This window comes from Microtus pennsylvanicus, chromosome 19 (genome assembly GCF_037038515.1).
Source record: "Microtus pennsylvanicus isolate mMicPen1 chromosome 19, mMicPen1.hap1, whole genome shotgun sequence".
Classification (NCBI taxonomy): domain Eukaryota; kingdom Metazoa; phylum Chordata; class Mammalia; order Rodentia; family Cricetidae; genus Microtus; species Microtus pennsylvanicus.
The window spans coordinates 40938679-40955329 of NC_134597.1; the positions used below are offsets into that span (position 1 = coordinate 40938679).

The following is a 16651-nucleotide window of genomic DNA, read 5'->3' on the forward strand; positions in this document are numbered from 1 at the left end:
AAATATTGCAGAAACTCAAGAATGACCCAACATATTACCAAGTGGTCCTTCTGAGTTGTTGTGCCAGGATTACTAATTTCTAATAGGCCTCTGCTGTCGCTTCCCTCGACCCTAGTTATCCTCTTCAGGGAGAAGGCAGGTGAGATTCATCTTGATTCACCCCGTTGTCGACCAAATGTGGAAAATTCTTTAAGCACGGCTACTTTTCCATTTTGTCTACACACTGAAATCATCTGGGGAACTTTCAAAACCTTAACGCCCAAGTCACACCCCAACCATGCACATCATAATATCTAAGGGGTGGGTGGGGCCAGTCACCTATACTTTAAAAAGTGTCCAGTATGGTCCAAGATGAAGCCAAGGTTGATACCTGCTATGCTGGATCGCCCCTCTTGATTTCGAGTGACTTCTGCCATAAGTGAAATCAGAAAAGCCAACCTGGAGCAAGTCAGAACCACAGCCATGCTCAGAAGGTACAGTGGGATCCCAATCACGGGGACAGCACAAGTGCTGCGCTGAGCTCCACCAAGGGTTACCCCGCGCCTCACTGGAGGACCATGCTTTCAAACAGCTTGCCCTTCCAGCAAAAATAAGTCGGCTAATTTTAAAGGTACCATTTGTCTCTACTCATTAGAATTTTCTTCAAAAAAAAAAGGCAAATCTCTTGAGAAGGACAGAAAATGTGTACACCCTGGCCCAACACGAACAAAGGAGCTCTAAACCCCTGGCTGCCTAGAAAGCACCTGCCAACCTCTAGGCGGGGAAGCGCCCAGCCCACAGTCATTGCACCTGCCAAGCCTTGCCCGCCCCTCCTACCTTCCAGCAGCTCGTCCAACCTGGTGATCCTCCGACTGCCGTCTATGGTGTAGATTGTGCGGACGCCCTGAGGCAGGTTCACATTGTCAGACAGCGAGCAGGTCAGCTCTGTGAGAAGCGAATCAAAGGAACTGAAGCTATCATTGGAGGTGGCAAAGACCAGGCCATTGAAGTAGCAGTCCCCATTCCGGTAGAAGCGTGCCTTCTTGGCCTTCTTCTCAAAGCTTTAGGCCTGCAAAGTCCGCGTGCGGTAGAAGCTGCAGTGTGCACTGTGCGCCGGGCTGGGGATGAGCCCATTGCAATTGGGGCCAGAGATGCTGCTGCCCCCGGAGGAGCTCCCAGACCCTCTCCACAACCGTGGCCGCAGCCTTTTGTCCCGTTCTTCAAAATGCTCCAGCTCAATGCACCTGGTGCTGGCCGTCGCGGCTGCTCAGAGAAAGCTCTCCACAAATAAATAAATTAATGAAGGAACGTCCCCACAGCCCCAGCCGCAGCGTGCCGTGATCTGGGCGCTCTGGCCTTAAAGCATTGGGACACCTGGCTCGAGCACGAGGGCCTTGCTCACAGGTGGGCCCCGTTCAGCCCTAGTGATGCCCCACCTCTAGCCACGCCCTAAGTACACCTTTATGGCACAACAGGACTTAATGGGGTTTTGACACTGGCATGATATGCTCCTCCCTCTGGGCCTCTCCGCTGCCGCCCCGCGCCCTCCCTCAGCACCGTGTGACCCTGTTCACCCTCCGCCCCCTCCGCGCCCCGTACCAGCTCCAGCGGCGGCTGCAGGTCACAGGTGGTGCTTTCTCCGCTGTTTATCCACTGTTCTGTTAATATTTCGGCATTTTTTATTTTGCCACAGGGGCCCGGGCATCATGGGAAATCGAGTTCCCTTTGCATTCTGCACATTCACGGACTACAGGCAAAATGGCCGCCGCAGGGAATCATGGGAGACGTAGTCCAGAGCCCCGGGGAGTGGTGCGGCCATCCCTCCGCGACGAGGGGTGTGGGGGCGGGGCGCCCACACGTGCGGACACGCCGCGGGGAGAACCCAGGCCCCTCCCCCGGACCCCAGCCGCTATTAGTACCCAAGAGAGAACAGGGTGGTGGTGGCGCAGGCCTTTAATCCCAGCACTCAGGAGGCAGACGCAGGTGTATCTCTTTGAGTTCAAGGCCAGGCAGTTCCAGATAGCAGAGCTAAGAGACTTCTGGATTAGGCATTCGAATGTGGGGTCTTCCATTTAAATGAAGTTCGAAGGACAGAGAGAGTGAGGTACGGAGTTCTGTGCATCATTCACAATGAATGTTTCCGTGCTGGTCCCAAATCACCACCCATGCGGTTTCTGGAGTCCTTTAGGGGCTGTTCTGAAGTGCACCAACTAGATATTTACTAATGCTAATGGCGTTTGGTTCTTGTTTTGGGTTTGGGGAAGGGGGAACCGAGGGAGCCTTGCCTGTGCATGTGTATTTTAGACATATAGACACCACCATGTCAAAAGACCCAATGCCTCAGTTCCGCGGGAATAGATGAACTTTCCTCCACCCCACCAGCACAGGGAGCTTCAGTGTAGTGATGTTTTGTTTGGTTTTGTGTTTTTTCTTCAGCTTTCACCCCTGATAAGTGACTTCAGCTGTTTCTTATATAGAGCAATTAGAAGCCAGGTGGTAGTGATGCACACTTTAAATCCCAGCATTCGGGAGGCAGAAGCAGGCGGTTCTCAGAGGAGGTCACCAGTTTCAGTCAAGGTAAGGGAATACTGTGGGAGTGTGACACTGTTCGCCCTCCGCCCATAAAAGCAAGAAGAGTTAAGGGACCCTTCCATTTAAGGTCACTGAGTTCAGACTGGCAAAACCAAGAATCCCATCTGATACCCAGATCACCCTCCCTGCACAAACTCTCATTCCATAGTCTTCAGCTCCTCAAAAACTCATTCAGTCTTCAAAATGAGTTTGATGTGTCTGAGTGTGAAGCCAAACAGAGAACAAAAGATATGTGTTCAGCCATGCTGTTTCTAATCAACACCCTGGCTTTGGTGCACACCCACCATTAAAATCACATAAAATGGCAATAAAGTTTCCACAATATATTGCTCACAGTATGATCCATTCTTCTGAGTCACTGGTCCTCTTTCAGAACAAAAAATGGTATGATTACTCTACCGAGCTGTACCATATCCTAAAGCCTGAAAGTCTTAGCCATATACTCATAAAAGGCATTTGTAAGAAGAGTTTGATACAAAGGTAGCTTTTCCATAACTAAATCTCAGTGATCTCCCTAGGAAGCACAAATAACTCTAATACCCAAGTGCCAATATTGAAGTTACCCCAATTTTAGTGATTGGCCATTAAAGCAAGAAATGTTAAGGGACCCATCCAAGGTCACTGAGTTCGGCCTGGCAACTGATACCCAGATCACACTCCCTGCACAAACTCTCATTCTATTGCCATAAAAACTCGTTCCGTCCTCAAAATGAGTTCAATGCTTCTGAGTTTGAAGCTAAACAGAGAACAAACGATATAGAACTCGTTCAGTCCTCAGAATGAGTACAATGCCTCTGAGTGTAATACCCAAGTGCCAATATTGCACTGACTCCAAATTTTAGTGATTGTCCTCAAAATGAGTTCAATGCCAAACAGAGAACAAACGATATGTGTTCATCCGTGCTGTTTCTAAAAAACACCCTGGCTTTGGTCAACACCCAACATTAAAATCATTTAAAAATGCAAATAACTTCTTCCACAATATATAAATTACAGTATGATCTACATTTCATGAGTCATTGGTCCTCTTTCAACACACATGGCATGAATCCTTTACAGAGCTGTACTATATCCTGAAGCCATCATTTATTTGCCACATAATTATAAAAGGCATTTGTGCGAAGGATTCGATTCAAAAGGAGATTTCCAATAACTAATTCTCAACGATCTCTCTTGGAAGCCGAAATAAATGTAATACCCCAGTGCCAATACTGCAGTGACCACAAATTTTTAGTGATTCGCCATTAAATCCAGAAGAGTAAAAGGACCCTTGCATTTAAGGTCACTGATTTCGGACTGGCAACACCAAGAATCCCATCTCATACACAGATCACAATCCTGCACAAACTCTCATTCTATTGCCTTCAGCTCCTCAAATACTCGTTCAGTCCTCAGAATGAGTACAATGCCTCTGAGTGTAATACCCAAGGGCCAATATTGCACTGACCCCAAATTTTAGTGATTGGCCATTAAACCTAGAAGAGTTAAGGGACCCTTCCATTTAAGTTCACTGAATTCGGACTGGCAACACCAAGAATCCCATCTCATATCCAGATCACAATCCCTGCACAAACTCTCATTCTATTGCCTTCAGCTCCTCAAAAACTCGTTCAGTCCTTAAAATGAGTTCAATGCTTCTGAGTATGAAGCCAAACAGAGAAGAAATGATATGTGTTCATCCGTGCTGTTTCTAATCAACACCCTCGCATTGGTGCACACACCCAACATTAAAATCACTTAAAATGCCAATAAAGTCTTCCACAATATATCACTCACAGAATGATCCTTCTGAGTCACTGGTCCTCTTTCAACACAAAACATGGTATGATTACTCTACCGAGCTGAACCATATCATAAAGCCTTCAAGTATTAGCCATATACTCATAAAAGGCATTTGTAAGAAGAGTTCGATACAAAGGTAGCTTTTCCATAACTAAATCTCACTGATCTCCCTAGGAAGCACAAATAACTCTAATACCCATTGTCAATATTGAAGTTACCCCAAATTTTAGTGATTAGCCATTAAAGCAAGAAATGTTTAGGGACCCATCCAAGGTCACTGAGTTCGGACTGGCAACACCAAGAATCCCATCTCATACACAGATCACAATCCTGCACAAACTCTCATTCTATTGCCTTCAGCTCCTCAAATACTCGTTCAGTCTTCAGAATGAGTACAATGCCCCTGAGTGTAATACCCAAGGGCCTATATTGCACTGACCCCAAATTTTAGTGATTGGCCATCAAACCTAGAAAAGTTAAGGGACCCTTCCTTTTAAGTTCACTGAATTCGGACTGGCAACACCAAGAATCCCATCTCATACACAGATGACAATCCCTGCACAAACTCTCATTCTATTGCCTTCAGCTCCTCAAAAACTCGTTCAGTCCTCAAAATGAGTTCAATGCTTCTGAGTGTGAAGCCAAACAGAGAACAAACGATATGTGTTCATCCGTACTGTTTCTAAAAAACACCCTGGCTTTGGAGAACACCCCACATTAAAATCACTTAAAAATGCCAATAACTTCTTCCACAGTATGATCTACATCTTATGAGTCATTGGTCCTCTTTCAACAAACATGGCATGAATCCTTTACCGAGCTGTACTATATCCTGAAGCCATCAGGTATTTGCCACATAATTATAGAAGGCATTTGTGTGAAGGGTTCCATTCAAAAGGAGCTTTCCCATAACTAAATCTCAACGATCTCCTTGGAAGCCAAAATAAATGTAATACCCCAGTGCCAATACTGCAGTGACCACAAATTTTTAGTGATTCGCCATTAAACCCAGAAGAGTAAAAGGAACCTTCCATTTAAGGTCACTGAGTTCGGACTGGCAACACCAAGAATCCCATCTCATACACAGATCACAATCCTGCACTAACTCTCATTCTATTGCCTTCAGCTCCTCAAATACTCGTTCAGTCCTCAGAATGAGTACAATGCCTCTGAGTGTAATACCCAAGGGCCAATATTGCACTGACCCCAAATTTTAGTGATTGGCCATCAAACCTAGAAAAGTTAAGGGACCCTTCCATTTAAGTTCACTGAATTCGGACTGGCAACACCCAGATCACCCTCCCTGCACAAACTCTCATTCCATAGTCTTCAGCTCCTCAAAAACTCATTCAGTCCTCAAAATGATTTCAATGCATCTGAGTGTAAAGTAAAACAGAGGAGAACAATCCATATGTGTTCATCCGTGCTGTTTCTAATCAACACCCTCGCATTGGTGCACACACCCAACATTAAAATCACTTAAAATGCCAATAAAGTCTTCCACAGTATATCACTCACAGAATGATCCTTCTGAGTCACTGGTCCTCTTTCAACACAAAACATGGTATGATTACTCTACCGAGCTGAACCATATCATAAAGCCTTCAAGTATTAGCCATATACTCATAAAAGGCATTTGTAAGAAGAGTTCGATACAAAGGTAGCTTTTCCATAACTAAATCTCACTGATCTCCCTAGGAAGCACAAATAACTCTAATACCCATTGTCAATATTGAAGTTACCCCAAATTTTAGTGATTAGCCATTAAAGCAAGAAATGTTTAGGGACCCATCCAAGGTCACTGAGTTCGGACTGGCAACACCAAGAATCCCATCTCATACACAGATCACAATCCTGCACAAACTCTCATTCTATTGCCTTCAGCTCCTCAAATACTCGTTCAGTCTTCAGAATGAGTACAATGCCCCTGAGTGTAATACCCAAGGGCCTATATTGCACTGACCCCAAATTTTAGTGATTGGCCATCAAACCTAGAAAAGTTAAGGGACCCTTCCTTTTAAGTTCACTGAATTCGGACTGGCAACACCAAGAATCCCATCTCATACACAGATGACAATCCCTGCACAAACTCTCATTCTATTGCCTTCAGCTCATCAAAAACTCGTTCAGTCCTCAAAATGAGTTCAATGCTTCTGAGTGTGAAGCCAAACAGAGAACAAACGATATGTGTTCATCCGTACTGTTTCTAAAAAACACCCTGGCTTTGGAGAACACCCCACATTAAAATCACTTAAAAATGCCAATAACTTCTTCCACAATATATAAATTACAGTATGATCTACATTTTATGGGTCATTGGTCCTCTTTCATCAAACATCGCATGAATCCTTTACCGAGCTGTACTATATCCTGAAGCCATCATGTATTTCCCACATAATTATAGAAGGCATTTGTGTGAAGGGTTCCATTCAAAAGGAGCTTTCCCATAACTAAATCTCAACGATCTCCTTGGAAGCCAAAATAAATGTAATACCCCAGTGCCAATACTGCAATGACCACAAATTTTTAGTGATTCGCCATTAAACCCAGAAGAGTTAAAGGACCCTTCCATTTAAGGTCACTGAGTTCGGATTGGCAACACCAAGAATCCCATCTCAAACACAGATCACAATCCTGCACAAACTCTCATTCTATTGCCTTCAGCTCCTCAAATACTCGTTCAATCCTCAGAATGAGTACAATGCCTCTGAGTGTAATACCCAAGGGCCTATATTGCACTGACCCCAAATTTTAGTGATTGGCCATTAAACCTAGAAGAGTAAAAGGACCCTTCCATTTAAGGTCACTGAGTTCGGACTGGCAACGCCAAGAATCCCATCTCATAAACAGATCACAATCCTGCACTAACTCTCATTCTATTGCCTTCAGCTCCTAAAATACTCGTTCAGTCCTCAGAATGAGTACAATGCCTCTGAGTGTAATACCCAAGGGCCAATATTGCACTGACCGCAAATTTTAGTGATTGGCCATCAAACCTAGAAAAGTTAAGGGACCCTTCCTTTTAAGTTCACTGAATTCTTACTGGCAACACCAAGAATCCCATCTCATACACAGATGACAATCCCTGCACAAACTCTCATTCTATTGCCTTCAGCTCCTCAAAAACTCGTTCAGTCCTCAAAATGAGTTCAATGCTTCTGAGTGTGAAGCCAAACAGAGAACAAACGATATGTGTTCATCCGTACTGTTTCTAAAAAACACCCTGGCTTTGGAGAACACCCCACATTAAAATCACTTAAAAATGCCAATAACTTCTTCCACAATATATAAATTACAGTATGATCTACATTTTATGGGTCATTGGTCCTCTTTCAACAAACATGGCATGAATCCTTTACCGAGCTGTACTATATCCTGAAGCCATCATGTATTTGCCACATAATTATAGAAGGCATTTGTGTGAAGGGTTCCATTCAAAAGGAGCTTTCCCATAACTAAATCTCAACGATCTCCTTGGAAGCCAAAATAAATGTAATACCCCAGTGCCAATACTGCAATGACCACAAATTTTTAGTGATTCGCCATTAAACCCAGAAGAGTTAAAGGACCCTTCCATTTAAGGTCACTGAGTTCGGACTGGCAACACCAAGAATCCCATCTCATACACAGATCACAATCCTGCACAAACTCTCATTCTATTGCCTTCAGCTCCTCAAAAACTCGTTCAGTCCTCAAAATGAGTTCAATGCTTCTGAGTGTGAAGCCAAACAGAGAACAAACGATATAGAACTCATTCAGTCCTCAGAATGGGTCCAATGCCTCTGAGTGTAATACCCAAGGGCCAATATTGCACTGACCCCAAATTTTAGTGATTGTCCTCAAAATGAGTTCAATGCTTCTGAGTGTGAAGCCAAAAAGAGAACAAACAATATGTGTTCATCCGTGCTGTTTCTACAAAACACCCTGTCTTTGGTGAACAACCAACATTAAAATCACTTAAAAATCCCAATAACTTCTTCCACAATATATAAATTACAGTATGATCTACATTTTATGAGTCATTGGTCCTCTTTCAACACACATGGCATGAATCCTTTACAGAGCTGTACTATATCCTGAAGCCATCATTTATTTGCCACATAATTATAAAAGGCATTTGTGCGAACGGTTCGAGTCAAAAGGAGCTTTCCCATAACTAAATCTCAACGATCTCTCTTGGAAGCCCAAATAAATGTAATACCCCAGTGCCAATACTGCAGTGACCACAAATTTTTAGTGATTCGCCATTAAACCCAGAAGAGTTAAAGGACCCTTCCATTTAAGGTCACTGAGTTCGGACTGGCAACACCAAGAATCCCATCTCATACACAGATCACAATCCTGCACAAACTCTCATTCTATTGCCTTCAGCTCCTCAAATACTCGTTCAATCCTCAGAATGAGTACAATGCCTCTGAGTGTAATACCCAAGGGCCAATATTGCACTGACCCCAAATTTTAGTGATTGGCCATCAAACCTAGAAGAGTTAAGGGACCCTTCCATTTAAGTTCACTGAATTCGGACTGGCAACACCAAGAATCCCATCTCATACACAGATGACAATCCCTGCACAAACTCTCATTCTATTGCCTTCAGCTCCTCAAAAACTCGTTCAGTCCTCAAAATGAGTTCAATGCTTCTGAGTGTGAAGCCAAACAGAGAACAAACAATATGTGTTCATCCGTGCTGTTTCTAAAAAACACCCTGGCTTTGGTGAACAACCAACATTAAAATCACTTAAAAATGCCAATAACTTCTTCTACAATATATAAATTACAGTATGATCTACATCTTATGAGTCATTGGTCCTCTTTCAACACACATGGCATGAATCCTTTACCGAGCTGTACTATATCCTGAAGCCATCATGTATTTGCCACATAATTATAGAAGGCATTTGTGCGAAGGGTTCGAGTCAAAAGGAGCTTTCCCATAACTAAATCTCAACGATCTCTCTTGGAAGCCCAAATAAATGTAATACCCCAGTGCCAATACTGCAGTGACCACAAATTTTTAGTGATTCGCCATTAAACCCAGAAGAGTTAAAGGACCCTTCCATTTAAGGTCACTGAGTTCGGACTGGCAACACCAAGAATCCCATCTCATACACAGATCACCCTCCCTGCACAAACTCTCATTCCATAGTCTTCAGCTCCTCGAATTGGCTATATTACTTGCCTCTTTGATTGCTCTGCTTACACTCTTGAGTACTTGACCAACTACTGCATCCTATTGGAATTCTTCCCTTTCGAAAAGAAGAAGGATCAAATGAAGAAATGCATGAAGGAAAGACAGACAAAAAGAAGAAAGGAAGAAAGAGTGCTGCTAAGGTCAAGACCAGAGAAAAACAGAGATCCTCTCTGCTTCATAAGAAAAACCAGTGAGGTAACTGGAAGTAGGGTCAGGAGACAGGAATTAAATAGGGTAGTATCACCTGATTTCTTAGCACTGATACCTGAATTAGATAGGGTAGTATCACCTGATTTCTTAGCACTGATACCTGAACCTCCTTTCAGGCAAATCAAATTAGCATTTGAGCATAAGATCCAAAATTCACTCACTCTCTCTCCCTCGCTCTGTGTGTTTGTGTGTGTGGGTGTGGGTGGGGGTATTGTGAGGTTGTAGTGGTGTGTGTGGTATGTAAGCTCCTAGTATGATTTCCTGATGTGTCCAGGAAGGAGAACCTCCACACCAGATGATCAAATGTGTGTGTGTACGTGTGTCTGTGCACAGTCACGCGTGTCTCTGCACATTTGAGGTTGATGCCTATATACAGGTTTGAGTGTGTTTTCTTGTGTCTTGTCCACTTTTTTTTCTGAGACAGAGTCTTTCATTGGCCTGAAGCTCACAAAATAGGGTAAGCTGTCTGAGCAGTAAACCCCAGGAACATTACGTATCCACAGTTTTGTGCTGGGATTCCACAACTGGAGTTTTATGTAGATTCTGGGGATTGCAAATCAAGCACCTTGTTAATTGAGCTTTCCCCTCAAATCCTAGGATGAAGTTTTAATTGGGATACAAAATAATCAGTTAGAAATGTGGTTTTTAAAAAGTGGATTTATTTTTTTTAAAAAAGGAGGGGGGTGTATTCTGAAAACATTGACTTTGATCCTGAGTTCTAAGTGTTTTCCAAATCAGCTAGGGCTCCAAAAGACCAAGGTATTATTCCACCAAAACCCAAGTTGGTGAGCCAAAGAGTTTAAAACTTACAGCTAACAGATGAGGAGTTACTTACAGGAGCAAAGCAGCGACACCACAGAAAGTCTGACTGCAGCAAGGAAAGATTCCTTCTCTGTAGCCAGATAGATGGAAGTGCCTGCCCGTCAGTCGACCGTTCACACTCTCAGTACTCCAGTGTCTCCAGAGGCTACAGAAACACAAGTAACTGGGTCAGAATCACACACAGATGACAAGGAAATACTTCGAGGAGAGCTGGAATCTCAGGTGAGAGTCTAATAACTCCCACTCCAGGTTAAATGCCCTTGTATAAAGAACCATCAGCAGGCCGGTGGTGGTAGGGTGTGTAACAAGGAAGCTCAGTAAGTCGTGGAAAGCAAGCCTGTAAGCAGCATTCCTGCCATGGCCTCTGTATACTGGTATATTTGTGTTAAAATGAATAAAGCTTGCCTGAAAATAAGCGGGCAAAGCAGCCACACTCCTCAGCTATACAGGACCGTGGTGGTGGTGGGGGGAGCAAAACTTTAATCCCAGTGCTCAGGAGGCAGAGGCAGGCAAGTCTCTGAGTTCAAGGCTATTCTGGGATTGATCCAGAAACAGATATCAGTGTTTGGGAATCACACATGTTTAATCCCAGTACTGGAGAAGGGGAGACAGGAGCAGAGAGAGGAATATAAAGGAATATAAAGGGGGAGAGACAGGAACTCAGGAGTGTGGAGTCTGATAATTTGTGGAGACAGGATCATCACCTTGAGTCTGAAGACTTGGTAGAGGTGGTTGGCTGCTTTGTATTTCTGATCTTCAGCTTGGACCCCAATACCTGCCTCTGGGTTTTTATGATTCTGCTACACCTCTGCTTTGATTTCTGCTTCGAGATTCCTTCCTTGATTTCCTTACATGATGGACTAAAACTGGAAACTTAAATAAAGCCTTTCAATTTGATTTTGACCATAGTGATTACAATTTAAAACTAATACAGCATATTCCCAAGTGGGGGATAAACCAGACACCCTTAAATCTCATATATGGGCCATCCATAATCTTCAGCGTGACACATACCCTGCATTAAGAGCCCCAAACCACCATTAAGGCCACTTGCTTTGAAGAATTTTTTTTTAATTTTAGAGATTTATTTTACGAAAAAGTTGCAAAAATAAGACAGAATATTCCCAAATGCCCTGAACCTGGTTGATTCTTTTGTTACGATTTTGAGTGGATGTGTCACAATTGTTGAGCCAATCAAGGCATTCCTAATTACTAAATCCATGGTTTATTCAGATATCCTTATCTTTTACCATTACTCTTTACCATTGTCCATTAGTGTCTCCCACGAAGACACTAATTCATACAGCAGTGGTTCCCATGGCTTTTTGTAAGACATATATTTGTGTTGAGGAATCATTTATACTTCTAGGGTAAAATGAAACGTTAGTGTGTTGCATCCTTCCCTACTGTCTTTATCTCAATGGAGTCACCTTTGGGAAGACCATGAGAAGTTCTTTTCTGAAGTACATCACCTCCATCAAGGTTGCAGAGAACATCAAGTTCTTCATGTTGTATATTGTTCATTTTATAAAAGCTCCCTCCAGAAATGGAAGCCTCACAGACATGGTGGCTGTCCTTGTGTTAATGTCGACCTACCACAGTGTCAACTGAGAGGGAAGCCTCTAATGAGAAACTGCCTACATCAGATGAAGAGGTTGGTCTTTGGACACATGTGTGTGTGGTTTCCCTGATTATTAATTCACAGAAGAGGTCCCGGTCCGCTGTAGGCAATACCATTCCTAGGGAGGAGGCTCTAGGTTAGATAAAAGTACCAGCGAAGCACGAGCCTATGGGCAAGCCAGAGAAGGGACTAGCTAATGTAAGACTTTAAGACAATCCTGAAGCCATTTCTGACTATTCTAAATCCTCTCAGCCTCCATGCCATAGTGCTTCCCCTCCTCCCCTGGGAACTAAGGACCTTATAGCTACACACGCAGGTACTCAGTTCCTGAACAATTACCCATATACGTACGTTTTGATTCAGTCCCCTGGGAAACGGGGTCAAAATGACCTCTGACCTCATCTGATCTGGCAACAGCTCTCTAGTCAATTATTGGTAATAGCCCTTCTGAATGAGCCATTCACAACCCCCCTTGATTCTGCGGCCTTCTCCTTTAAAAGTAGCCTGTGCACACTATTCGAGGTCTCTCGGCTTCCTGAATGCTGAGGGACCCTGTCATGACAGAATTAATAAAATCCTCACGCCTTTGCTTCAGCTATGGTGTGAGAGTTGGTCTCTGGCGGCGACTCCTCCTCGGTGTTTGGACGCTGGAGTCCACTCTTCCTTCCAGGCTTCCTTCCTCCAGGTTCTTGCCTTGAGTTCCTGCCCCGATTTCCCCAGTGATGAACTGTGACTTGGAAGCCTGTGCCAAATAAACCCTTTCTTATCTAAGCTGATTTTGTGTTGGAGTGTTTTAGAACAACGCCAGAAACTGCTACTGTGGCCCACTCTGTTGGCAGACACAGGCAAAGGAAGGCACATTCCAGACTAGTCTGGGCGACATAACGAAACACTGAATCAAAAACTAAAACCCAAACCGTGGTGATAACCACGAAATGAAAGTGTAAATCCACTCTTAGGAATACAGGTCGCTGACCAACATTATTCTGCTGTGTCATGTTATGCCAATGCCTGTCTGTCTCTGATGTTCATTCTCTCCTCTCAGAGCCATCGAAGCCCTCCCGTCTCTTGGGCTTTCTCTAATACTGCTGCAGGTATGAAGTGAATTGATCTACCATGACTTCCTTTAAAGGAACCATGGAATTGATTTTTCATGTGTGTCGAGTGAGAGAGGAGGAAAGCCTCATTTGTATACATGGATAGCCGGCAATCCCAAGACCACATACTGAAAAGATGGCAATCCCTTCCATACACTTGAGGTGTTCGCATATCAAGCATGACATGTTTTATTCAAAAACCTGTGACTTTCTAATCAGTGACCTGGAGACTAGAAGGAAGTGGTGTTCTGTTCGACCAGTATGCTAGAATTAAGCAAACCAGTTGAAAACAACAGATATAACTTAATAATTGAAAACGGGGAAACTCACACGACTGGGGTAAAGTTTCCCATGTCCAAAACAGGTCTGGAGAACACCATGCAAAGAGAGCCAAAGAGAGCAAACTCACCCAGATTCCCAGGTTTTCTTCCCTGGCCCCAAGCAGCCACACCCTAGATAAAAGTGATTGGCTGAGCTTCCCCATCAAGATATCAACTTCCTCTAAAGGGTGATGACAGAAAAAGTTAAATCAGTCTCTTATCCATTGAAAACATTCTTCATGCCTGAAGGTGACATAGATATTTTAGGAAAGAAAGAAAAGTAAGAGTCCCGAGAAAAAGCAGAAATACACAAATATAAACAATCAGAAATTCTTCAGGCTGAAGGAAAAGAATACCAGAAACAACAACATCCTTTTGTGCAAATAAAGACCATCAGAAGGCTTGAATGTCATCTTAATACCAAGTTCCCTATTTCCACTTTTTTTCCTTTAAAATACACACAGGGCCTGGCAGGATGGCCCAGCGCCTACAGATGTTTGCAGGGACCAAGATGGCCTGAGTTTGCCTCCCTGGTACACTGAAAAGGGAGAACTGACTCCTAAAATTTGCCCGCTACCTCCACGTGTATATTGTGACACACATGCATAAAAACATGTGCACAAAATGTAAAATATATGTGAATGTTTAAAAGAAAATTATGATATTTTAGGAATGTTTAACACATATGCACATGAATTAACTATAGTGTATTGTATAATAAAGAACACTAGAAAATGGCAAATGAATTTCTATTGTTAAAAAGTTTTACTACTGACATATGATCTCACCCTGTATCCCATACTGGACTGAACCTCACTATATGGCACGGCCTGGCCTCAATCTTATATGAAACCATCTTGATCCTGGGATTACAGGTGTGAGGCACCACACCTAACATCAAGATTTACTTTATGGAAAAAGGGGACAAAAAGCAATACTGGGTAGAACATAAAATACTAAGGACATATAATTTATAATCACTAAAACATATCAAGTTAAAAATAAGAATTGGAGAAACAAAATATGAGCAAATCACTTTTCATAAGGGATTTAATGAATATGATACAGATCAAGACCTCGCTGGCCACAACCTGAAATAATTTAAGTAGAAACAAATAAAAAATACACCAGATCAATGAGACAAAAAGTAGGTTATTTTATATAATAAAGATAGACAAACCCCTATGCAACCTATTAAAGATGAGAATAAACATCCAAAGTAACACAATCAGAAATGAAAAGGGATACAGACACTACGGAAATCCACAGAATTCTTAGATCATACCAAAAAAACCAGTACTGCACAGAATTGTAAAACATAAATGAAATGGACACTTTTCTGGGTGGGTACCATTTACATCAATTAAATAATGCCTAGGTGAACAATTTCAATATGTATATACTCTTAAAGGAAAAAGAAGCTCCCGTAAAAAGCAAACAAAATATCCCAGGACAAATGGTGTTAATGAAGAATTCCATTACAACTTCCCTACTCTTCTAAGTGCTGCACATAATATAAACAGAAGGAACATTGCCAAAACTCTTTTTATGACTATGCAGTAAGATTGTCGCAAAAACAAAAAGAATCAACCGAGGAAGAGAATAAAAAACTAATCTCAATATTGAACATGAATGCAAAAATACTCTATCCCATCCTAGCTTGCCACCAAGGACTCCTATCCATCTGGAATGTGTTGATGTCCATCACCACAGTCTACTCCAGGGTGGAGTAGATATAAGAGACTCCAGAGCTGAGAAAACTAAGAGAAGACAGACCAAGAAAAAACCACAAGCACAGAGATAGCCGCAGCAAAGACCATACCAAGCAGGCAAGACTCTCCTAACAGGATTGGTACAAATGTGCATGCATTTATGTAAGAATACCTCCAACAATTTGAAAGATAGTATGAGAAGCCAGGGAATATACAACAGGAGAATTTGAACACCCTAATCCAGAGGTAGTACAAGAAATAGACTTTAAACATAAAATTATGAAAAATATAGGGACCATCAAAAAGAATGTAAAAAAACAACTTCAAACAAAAGGATGAGAAGAATAACAACAACTCTGAAGAAATGAGAAATCTATCAAAGAATCCCTGGGAAAGGAAACCAAGAAAAAGCAATCAAACTGGTAATGGAAAGATTTCAAGACTTGAAAACTGTAATGGAGGAAAAGGATTCAACAAAATTAGAGAATAAATCTTTCCCAACCTAAAAAATGATATTCCTATTAAGGTAAAAGAAGCATACAGAACACCAAATAGACTGAAACAGAAACCCTCACCGCATAATAATAAAAACACAAAAGATACAGTATTAAGAAAGAATATTAAGAGCAGCAAATACTTTATACTCACAGCAGGAATATATCATCAGGATGAAGTATCAATACCAAATATAAATTTCAGTAATATAAAAGCACCCACATCACTAGAAATAAATTTATGCCCGAAACCACACTAATAGTAGGAGACTGCAGCACTCCTCTCTCAATAATGGACAGGTCAACCAGACAGAAACATAACAGAGAAATAAGAGGAATAATGGAGATGATGAAATAAATGGACTTCAGAAATATCTGTAGAACATTCCGCCCTAATAGTAAAGCATATATCCTCTCACCTACTCATAGAACCTTCTCGAAAATTGACCACATACATGGATAACAAAGTGAACCTTATATGACACAAAAAAATTTTGCAGAGGCAGGCAGATCTCTATGAGTTCTAGGCAGGACTGGTCTACAAGAGCTACTTACAGGACAGGAACCAAAAGCTATAGAGAAACCCTGTCTTGAAAATCCAAACAAAAAAAATGGTAGGGGGGGTGATTGGGCTGGAGAGATGGATCAATGGTTAAGAGCATTGCCTGCTCTTCCAAAACTCCTGAGTTCAATTCCCGGCAACCACATGGTGGCTCACAACCATCTGTAATGATGTCTGGCGCCATCTTATGGCCTGCTGACACACACACAGACAGAATATCGCATACATGATAAATAAATTACCAAGAAAGTAAATATTTAAAAAAATTT

At 42.3% G+C, this 16651-nt stretch overlaps 1 protein-coding gene across 4 annotated transcripts in view; it reads right to left on the reverse strand.

The window, feature by feature from the left end:
* LOC142838411 (serine/threonine-protein kinase DCLK2-like) overlaps window positions 1-16651 on the reverse strand; it is a 90624-nt gene that overhangs the window by 64530 nt on the left and 9443 nt on the right. For 2 of the 4 annotated variants that reach the window (XR_012908567.1, XR_012908566.1), the window contains exon 2: window positions 10590-10721. The gene's annotated coding sequence lies outside the window, so the exon portion shown is untranslated. Of the gene's footprint in view, window positions 1-816; window positions 1198-10589; window positions 10722-16651 lie in introns of those variants that run through there. The other 2 variants (XR_012908568.1, XR_012908569.1) reach the window with 2 other exon arrangements.